Below are 10,970 nucleotides of genomic sequence, written 5' to 3'. Positions count from 1 at the left end.
TTGGAAGTCTTGTTATAGTTCAAAAGATTCCTGACATTATAGCTGATCCTTTACTGGTCCATAGATATATATATACTAAAGATGTTGTGTAATATTAAAACTGAGACTATCAAATACTGACAGGAGTGAAATAATGAGCTAAAGTTGTTGCTTACCAACTAGGCTGAAGCAACAGTGTTTTATTAATTTCACTGTGTTATGTTGTTCAAAATCCAAGGAAAGCACTTTGCTGTTTATAGGTCAAAAATAAGACCTTTCTTGGGGTCCTGCCTTCTTCCAGGGCAGAAGGGACTTTCCACTGAATTAATTCTGCAGAAGGTTCTGTAGTGAAATGAGCCCACAGGAGAAGCGGATAATGCAATTTCTGTTTAAAAAATAAATAAATCAAGCATGAGCTTTAACTAGTCCTGGGTTTTATAGGATCAGTGCTGGAAATAACACTAGAATTTCTTCAGACAAAGAACATTTTAATTTATGTCTGGTTGTATTAAAGATGAGCACACTCCCTTTTTGCTGAAGCTTATTTGTATGAAAATGTAGACTAGTTGCTTTTTTATATATGCTAAAATTAATGAAAAATTTCTAGCAACAAAAGGACACTTTAGTAACAGTCTCCCTTTGGTGTATGAACCAAATGAGAAATGGGAATTGGAGTAACTTGCAGCATTTGCACTTCTGATAATTTGGATGACTACATACAGGAACCTACAGTCTTTCTTACACACCTACATTCCTCTTGCATTTTGGCTTTTTTACTATTCAATTTTCTTTTTATTGTAGGGCTATTGTGTGCAATTATTCCCTCACAAAAGAGTTAAGTTGAAATAAATATTAACTACTCTTAGAATTAGCAATCTCATTCAGCGGATCACATAACTAGTGAAACGGCATACTAATCAGTATTCAAATAAAATTACTTCATTATATTCCAAGGAGTTATTTTTCTGCCTTTTCAAAAAATGCTTAAGCATACTACCTCAGTTTCTCCGTTAAATTTGGGCTTGCTTCCGAAAATAATCAGGATTTTCATCTTTTTTCTTCCTTTACAGCTCATTGGTGGAACTGCTCTTCTATCAAAACCTACAGCAGCAGAACGTATACCCACTCAGGAATAGAAGTGTGAAGTTTAAATATTTGAAGCTACTCTTGTTTTTCCACCATGTACCATCCTGACATTTCTTTGTGAAGGAAAGAATGTGTCAGGGTTAGCATTAGCATGACTTCTCCTGCAAGTCTGGAAAAACATCTGTCATTCTGCCAGTCTTCCCATTAACTACCTGAGCAAATGCAGCAAGAACATTTCATTACTTTCAAGAGACTAGCTCTGCTTTTATTTAGGTTTGTTCTTTGGTAGACCTTTTGTTTTTAACAATTGCGAAAACGTAACTGGCATCCTGTCACATTTACAACTCACTAAATTTCTATGTGCTTAATGCAATTTAAACTGGAAGGAATATTGCCAGTATGTCAACAAAAGTGCAACGAAGTGATGGGAGGGTTAGTTTACAGAAATTCCTGAACTCCTTTGTCTTGACCAAGTGAAAGAAAATTGTTCGTGTAAGACAAGGACATACTAAAAGGATTAGCTATGATAAACTTTTATGTTCAGATGAAAGACACTCTGAGTATTAGGAGAACATTTTTTATCAATTTCTTAAAAGCAGCTTTGCAGTTAATTAGAGACAAGTCTTGTGTTTGAAAAGCTGAATGGGGGAGGGAGTGGGGGAGCATGGAGTAGTGCAGTAGAACACAGAGGCTGAACCCTGTAAAGGTGTGGAGCGCACTGGAAATGTGGTTTTAAAATACACATTTTGCTATCACATGTTGTGCTAAGCTAGATCCTGCTGTGCAGAGAGGCCATGCCCCTCCACCTCACTCCTCCTGGTTGTTTGCTCCTACCAGTACTGATGCTCACCTCAAGGGTAAGCCAAGAGAGTTTTAGAGAGTTAAACTGGCAAAAAATTACTCTTAGCCCCACTCCTCTTCCTCTCCCCCCAGAAAACGTGGGACCAGCCAAGCAGCGCAGTTGGTTCAAGGTGCAGGTATGTAACTAGCAGTGGGAGTGCCCCTTTTGGAGTCAGCCCACATTAGACCACATCATCTGTATCATAAAAACTCATCTATATGGTGTAAATTAGCATTACGGAAGGAATTACTCAGATACTGTATAATTCAAAAAGTGGTTGGTTTTAGAAAATCTAGGTTTAAAATCTCACAGAAATATATTCATTGGAATATATGAGTAACATATTGATAAGAGTAACATGTTGTGTATGTATGAAATATATGACATACGTTTAATATTTATGTAATATATTTATGATACAAGATAGACATAGCAGAAATTGTGGTGAAAATATGGGTTAATTGACATAAAGTGTTAGTGGTACAAAGCATATACTTAATTTTATGCGTGTTCTTACATGCTTTGCTGAGCTGGGATTATGGAGAGCACCCTCTAGTCGTGTCAGAACATCAGTTAAATCTACATAAATCAATAACATGTCAGCAGTTTTCTAGATTAAATTACATGAGTAGGAATTTGTAGACTACTTTTATACAAGTATAGGCCTAAGAAAATAAGCAGCTTTTATAATGTTTCATCTTACCTTGGACTCGGAATGTTTGTTAATATAATTCTTTAGTAAGAAATTTCATACTAAAATGTATAAAAAATGAACAAATGTACTAGTCTGCAAATTGTTCAAAACCTGCAAGGCAGCATGTTTCGTAGAATGCCTAAAACCAGGAAAAACCATGACGTCTGCTTAGTTCTATGCAGGAGGTTTTACTTACACACCCAACCTCTGACTACACAAAATAAGTAGAAAGCCCCGTGCTAAAAGACAGAATGAGTGTAAAACCCCAATAGAAATGCTGACATTTCTGCAGACTACAAAGAATTGAGAACAGGCCCAAAAAGCTTGATGTGGCAGAATATTGCTTATCTTGCTGTGATCTTGAAAAAGATGATCTGTGGGCAAATGTAGCTAGAATAATCAATTCCCAGATAACGGGAGAATTTATTTTAATTTGTTGGAAGTCAGAATTAACACTAATACACTGCAAGTCAATATCATTTGCATTACTAGTGCCTAGTTTATTGCAAGATGCGGGAAAAATGTACAGTGTGAAGCTATGCTCCCAAACAGCAAATAAATTCAAAGCTTAAATTGCTTTGTAATTAAATTTTCAGCTATATTTTTTGTTTTCTTATCACTTCATGATGTCTGTATGCATGAATGTCCTGTGGAAACGATGAAATCGATCTTTCTAAGCACTACTTGGAAAAAAATAAACAAATGCTCATCACGCAAACTTATTCATAATTGCTACTTATTAAATGTAGGAAAAAACATTGTTTTGTGTGCAGTTTTTAACAATACATTAATTTAAATTTCATGTAACTTTCAGATAAAAAATTGCTTTCTGGCACCAGCAAAGGAGATTGTGATGTGAACCAACAGTAGCAGCATGTACTGACTGTTACCAAGTAATGCATAATACAGATCCTGTTCTGCTTAGATTTGACATGATTCTGCAGCAGCCCATTTCCCCTTTCTATGGCACAGACTCTATGCACACCCTATAAGTCTTTATAATTACTGCTACATTCCAACCAGAGGGTTCTGGTGGCCAATTTCTACTTGCACTAAGAAGGTCTTTTGCTCCACTTCCCAGGAAAAGCTTCACATCTTCAGATTTGTGATTTTGGAATAAAACTAACAGTGCAAATCTGGAGGGTTAACTGTTACTTGATAGTCTAATTTCCAGTTGTTAGAATTGTACAAAGCTTCATGCAGAAGCTGATGCAGGTTCAGTCTTGGCTGGGGACTGATGGTGCAGCAGGGCAGCAGTAGTTTCCATGCCTTCTTAAGTAGCTCAGGTAGTCTGCTGCTAGGATACCAGAGTTTGGGAATCCCTGGCTAATATTTGCAAATTGTTTTAAAATAATATTTTGAAATAATTTCTAAAAGTTTGAAGAGCTGTTTTTTAAGAAAAGCAAGAAAATGAAGTATTTCACTTCCTCTGAAGTGAATCATCCTCCCCCCACCACTTTTGGAAAAAAAAAAAACAAACCAAAAACCACACTTTAAAGTTTATTATGAGTAAAACCCATAAGGCTCCCCACTCATGTACAGTAATTTATGGAAAATTTTATAAATAAAAGTTGCAAATTATTGGGTGCTTTTTTTCTGTCAATCTCAATTGCGAGTTCTGTCACCGATTTAAAGAGGGTTAGGATCTCACCTTCAGAATCAAAATGATGTTTAAAGTTATTTTTTAGAGTTTATAGCAATCATAAAAATCTTTATTGAATTCTGGATAGTTTCCACAAAGTCCATAGGACTCCCTGATTAATTAAGGCCTTGTAATCCACTTGTCTGTACTAAGAAATATGAGTTATGTTAAGGCCTGTGAACGTTTCCCTCTGAAACTTGTTTTCAGGTAAAGTGTAATTTCTCATTTATTGGTAGCAATTACCACTGCATTTTGTGGCCTGAATTTTCTATTGGAATCAATGGATAAATCATAAAGTTGAAAAGTTCAAGATGTTCTTCAGCCGAGAATAAATGCCAGCAGTCTCTACCTTTATGGTTATGTTGACCTTATTATGGGCAAATCAGCCGACTTGAAAATAAGCAAGTACTAAGCAGTGGCCATAATTTTAATACTGTTTTCTTGCTCAGAAGGACAGCCAGTGCTCTGTTGTCACAGCTGCCTAATTGAAATTTGATCACACAGCTGGATCACTTGTCACGCACCAGTGACCGCTCCACAGCTTTGGCAGCTCTTTGCTGTTACACTAACTTTTTGTTTCCCAATCATAAGCAAATTAAAGCAGGCAGCTGCAAAATCATCAATAGGTTAAATTCATTAGCTGTTCTCTCTATGAAATAAACAGGAAAATGAAGCTCTTCTTGGTCTTAATTAGTTCTTATAAAAGTTGGCAGGGAAACAAAGACATTTGTACACTCCTTTATTTTTATAAGAGACTTGCCCAAAAGAAAAACCTCAGACATGTAATTTCCTTTTTTTTTTTTTCCCCCCTCCCGTGCTTAATGCGCTCAGTCAGAAGCTAACCCAGCACCCTGCCTCTGAGGGTAGAAAGAAAGGTGGTTTGGCAAGGGGTTATGCTATGTCTCTTTTGTGCGGATTGGGGCATGTTCGGGGGAGCCTGCACAAGCTGTTTCCACAGTGACAGGCCACACTCTGTGTTTGCAGTCTCCTGTACAGGTAATTCTTCTGCTGGAGAAGCCTTAGCCGAGTGCTGTGGTTCCACAATCATTACCGCTGGCTCTGGGCCATGCCACATCAGCCAGCAGTACAAATTTGATCTGGATCAGGTGTGGGCACATGATTACATTTCTGTCAAATTAGCAGTGCGCTTGGTGAGGATTTTCTGCCGCCTGTCTGCTTTTATCCTGGTTGCAGAGGAAATGCACTGTGCCGGAACCACAGAGGGTTAGCGCCATGTGGGCAACCGATACCTGTTGCAGCACTAATCCTGCTGGGGCAAAGGTAACCTGCCAAATATGTTTTGTTGGAACAAATTGAATTGGCAGAGAGCATTTCAACTGGAACAGCACCTTGTGTCACAGACCCATGGCAGTGTTAAGCTGGCAGCAGAGGCCCCCAGTGTGTTTAAAATATAGTTAAACATTGGCCTATTCTTTAGCCACAGACTAGTCCAGAGGAGTCTTAATTCTCCTTATTCATACTGTCCTCCACAGAATTTACTTGTGCTTCATGCTTGAATGGTGTTCTGGCCCCTATATCCTTCTTAAGGTGAAGTTCTGTGGTGAGCTGAAAACAATGTAAGGCTTTAACTGCTGCTGAAAAGGTGTGATATCACCACTTCCATTGCATCAGCTCTAGTAATGATGCCAGTTGTGGAGTGAGTCAGACTAGAAAGCTGATTTTGCTGAAAACTAAGAAAAAAATAATAGCAAGAAAGAAAATCAGTGAAAGTTTGGACTGCTTCTTTGCTGGCAGCCCTAAGATTAACTTGAGCCAATTGTGAGCCCATGAGTTCAGACTTTGAGTTTCAGCTCTGACTATTTTCCAGCTGAAAGGTGTTGTCATAACAAGGTGAGGAAAAAAACCTTAAGAGCAGCTATGATAAATGGTTAACAATGAAGCTACTAATTTACTGAAATGTTAGTCTTCTGATCATTGCGAAATATTTCCAGGCTATGTGCGTAATAGCATTCTTGTTTATGGTTTTGCTTATTTACTTTATTGGTGAAATATTTATGCTAATGAAATATTTTTTTTTTGAATTTTTACTTTCTGACAGTAAGTAACATTCAGGAAGGAAAAATATCTTAGCCTTCTGTCTTCTCATCCGTTAATCTGTAATTCCTCTACTGGGCTTGCATTTTGCCTTAATTCTTTGACTTGTAACTCAACCACTGAGCAGGCATTCCTTTCTGGTTCTAGATAAGATAGTTACTCATCAGCACTTCAGAAAGAATTTACCTTTCTCAGCCATCAATTAAGTGAGCATTTCTAAGACAGGGCAATAAATCCGATGTGGGGATTAATGAAGCTTTAGAGAGAAATGGCTGCTGCCTGCTATCTCCCCTGCTGCGCCCCCTCCCTCCTGGGAACTATGTAGGTAAGAAGCCAGCTTGCAGGAATTTTGGAGAGAATAGCTGAGTGGTAGGTGCAGGGTAGAACTGAGGACTATGTAGGGATTTCAAGAAAGAGTTTGCATAGACAAAGACTGCAGGAGATGTCAGAGGGTGAATTATGAAAACTATGTGAGGGAGGAATAAGTGGAGAGAACTGTTTGGAGTTGAAGAAACGTTGTATTTGGTGGGAAGGACAAAAAACAAGTCTTGATTCCCAAAGAGCAGTTACTGGGAAGATGTGGTACTGCTGTTTCCTAATCTGTTTCTGGTAAAATAGCCTGAGAAATAGGTCAAAGCACTTATTTATACTGTTCAAGCTAATCTTCCTGATTCTTAGCTGTAGCTGGTTAGGCCATGCTAAAATGAATAACCTTGCTACCAGAACTGTGGATTTGTAAATTTACTATAAGAAGTGGTAGAATACTGCCTTAAAGCACTACATCTGCTTGCAAAGTAAATTACCAAGGCACTGCCAAAATAAAGAATTAGGGAACTCTCTTACTTCACTTTTACTCAAAGACCTAGAAAACTCACCTCTGAGTTGTCAAGGCTAAATAAACTTCCTAGCCTGTGCTTTTCAGAAAGTAATTTAATTTAAAGATAGGCAGATTATTGTGATTTACTTCTTAGTTAAGGCTATCTCTATAAGCCACTTTAAATTAGGGAGGATAGACAGAACTTTCTCATAAACCACAGATGAAAATAAAATTCCTGGTGTTTCCTGAGTAACTTGTTGAAAAAGTTAAGTCTATTACTATTACTTAAAACATCATGTTAGGGGTCTCTAGTTTAAATTGACAGGAAAAAATATCATGTCACTTAAGTAGTCTGCCAAGGCTTTGAATTGAATTTACTGGAATGAACTAGGAAGTTATAGGTCTGGATTGCTTCTTTGTGTCAAACTGACCACATAAAGGCATGAGAAATTTAAATATGTAGCTGACTGTTCATTTAAGGCTCCTGCCTATTGAGTTTGCTACTTTTTTTCCAGCACTTCAGTTAAAGATATTAAAAACCCAAGATATATTTAAATTGAGATATTCTATGTGAATAGTAACAGAAGGTCACAATATGTTCAGAGAATTCAAATATATGAATGTTCTCTTATGAGTACTAACTTCTTGTGTAGATGGAGTTGCAGATGGGTTACCAGATGGAATACCTTCCTTCAAATATAGTTCCATGTATTTAAAAACAGATGCAATGCAATCATATTATTTAAATCAATTCTGTTATTGCTTTTGAAGCCAAAATGACAGTAACTATTCTGTAACAGAGAAATGTGGCAAGAAGAATGTAACTTCTTGCTGTAGAATTGTTGGGCTTGACTGATATCTACAAAGTCTCTCTCTGAAGAAGGGACCTTAATCCAGTGCTCTTTTCTTTGGGAGATTGTTTGACTATCTAACAGCATGCAGTAAAGTTCAGACATGGTACTAGATGTACAGGAGCATGTGAAACAGAACTGGATAAAAATTACAAGAAGAGCATTTGGGGTCATAGCAATTCAGAAGTACTCTTCCCTCTTAACAAAAATCAATCCCCATGCCTTAGCCGGAGGCCCAGCACATCTTGGCAGAAGCTTTTTTTTTTTTTCACTGTCTCAGTCTTTTGCCCTTTGACTGTCTTGCTTAGCTGGATGTTACAAACATTGACCTCACCACAGCATAATATTAAAATATAAAACAAAGAAAAATCCTGCCCAGAGAGTGAAAAACTAGAACACACTACCCCTGCATACACCCTGTCTGAATTCACATATTATCTCATCAGCCTACCATACCTTACTTTATCCTCATCCTCTACTTGTGCTGGGTCTTCGTTGTCCAGACTGCCATTCATTCACCAGTGAAAAGTCAGCAGCTAGCAAGAGCTGCTTGTTCCAGTATCCTCATCTGCCTTCTTTCTCTTGACATGTCTGGTCAGTCACCCACATAAATTCCAACATCCTTGTGGACCACCATTTTGGAGAACAAGGCACAGAAACTAGCAATAATAGTAATCACAGCAGGGAGGTTTCAGGGAAAGCAATCACGGACACCTAGAGCCAGTTGCCCAGAGCCATGTCCAGATGGCTTTTGAGTAACTCCAAGGATGGAGACTCCAAGCCTCTCTGGGCAACTTGTGGCAGCGCTTTGTCATCCTCACAGTGAAGAAGTGTGTCCTGATGTTCAGAGGGAACTTCCTCTGCTTGGGAGTTTGGAGTCTGGGCCCATCGCCTCTGGTCATGGCACTGGCACCACTGAAAAGAGTCTGGCTCTGTCCTCATTGCACTCTCCCTTCAGACATTTGTACACAATGATGAGTTCCCCCCCACGGAGCCTTCTCCATTCTGGACAGTCCCTGCTCTCTCAGCCTTTTCTCACAGGACAGATGCCCCAGTCTCTTCATCATCCTTGTAGCCCTTTTTTGGACTCTCTTCAGTATGTCCATGTCTCTTTTGTACTTGGAGGCCCTTATCTCCAGATGTGACCTTACCAATGTTGAGTAGACAGTAAGGATTATCTCCCTTAACCTGCTGGCTTTACTGAAGCATGTGAGCAAGACACTTTATTTCAATCACCAAGTTCCTCAAAGTAAAATCTGAGATTTTCTTCCCCTGCCACAAAAGGAAGAAAGAGTCAAAAGCTATAGGTTTTCCATAAATGCCAGGAGTGCTTTATCTGATCGCTTGTATCTCCTACATGCTTTGATGTTGTCAGTATTAACCCTACCAGATTCAACAAACTAGGAATATAATTCAGCTGGTAAAAATTGTCTTTGTTTGCCTTGAAAGTTAAAATTCACATGGCTGTTAAGCAATGACGCTAGTACCTCTATGCGTGTATATCTCTCAGCTCCAGGCTTTAAGTTCTTGAACTCCCTATGAGCCCAGAAAAGGAGGGAGTGGTAGGAGGAAGGACTGGAGTGACTCAGAGTTCCTCAGTCCTTAGCTCTGGTTATGTGTAACTGGAGGCTTCTGAAGCAATCCCAGAACTCCTGTTCTGTCTGCACCATGTTTCAATTTTTTTATGTCTGATATTCAGCTTTGAATTTCCAGGCATGTTCTGATTTGCCTGTTTTGAAATACATGCAATATAGATATATGAGATGTAAAGTATAAGCCAGACTTTTTAGATAGAAGAACCTTTGGGGCTAGAACTGTGTTTTAGTTTTGCATTGCCTGCCACAGTGGTCTTGTGGTGCACTATCAGGTGTTAAAATACAAAAAAAAAAAAAAAAAAAAAAAAAAATAAAATAATAATAAAATATATATATATATATATATATATATATATAATGAGAAGAGCGAACAGATATTAAATTACCTGGCTATTCTTCTAAATTGCATAGCTGATCTGACAAAACAGTTATGAAAACTCAGCAATTTTGAGTCTTTTAAAGATTCTTTAGAATGTGTTAAGGATACAGGACCCCAAAAGGGAAAAACCTCCCTGGATTTGCTGAGATTGTCTTCGTTTCCTTCAAAGAAATAAGGAGTGCTTGTCGGAAAGGCCAGGCCGGTTGCAGAGCGGTCCCAGCTCTGCGCGCCAGAGGGAGCTGTATCCACACAGAACTGCAAGTCCCGGTGCGTGCCAGGAATACAGAGCAGGGATCTTGTAATAGGATGAACATAAACACAAGGGATTCGGATAACCTGGAAGTGATTTTATTTTCTGTCTCTTTCTATTTTTTCCCCTAACTTTCTTCTTACCAGCAGAAAGAGTACATTTTGTTTTGGCTTGTATTGCAAGAATGATAAAGTCATTTCAAAGATAGAGATCCAGCATGCTGATTGAATAATCTGGTTGATTGTGTTCATGCAATGTAATAGAATTAGCTATACCTACTCTGTTGTTATTGTCCTGGAAAAGATACTTTGACTATGCCGTTTTGGCTTCTCATAACTATGAAAACCACTCACATTTTAGATTGAAATGTGCCTTGCCTTGTCCCCATACAAAGCTGAAATTTGAGGGAATGTTTGAAATTAAGAATATACTTAAGAACAAAAGAAATGTTAAAATCATATGCTTCACATTTAAAAGCATCCACTTAACAATTTTTTATCAGCCCTCATGTTGTTTTTTATATGGTCATAATTATACAATCATAAATATACGTTATATGCATGTGATCATGATAACATACTTTATTATGTATTTGACCATAACTGTACCATATATGTGATCATAATATCATTTATATATGATCATAAATATAATTTATAGATATATTCTTCATATTAATGATTATAACTATACAACCCACAATTCCCATCCTCCTGGCTCTGCTCATGGACGGTGGGGGATAGATGTGAATGAAGGAGCAAATCTGAGCCTGGAAACAGGA

The sequence above is a fragment of the Chamaea fasciata genome, unplaced genomic scaffold (genome assembly GCF_029207755.1).
Source record: "Chamaea fasciata isolate MVZ Bird 193981 ecotype frontalis unplaced genomic scaffold, bChaFas1.0.hap1 SCAF_1, whole genome shotgun sequence".
Taxonomy (NCBI): Eukaryota; Metazoa; Chordata; class Aves; order Passeriformes; family Sylviidae; genus Chamaea; species Chamaea fasciata.
This window is presented reverse-complemented; position numbering follows the sequence as displayed.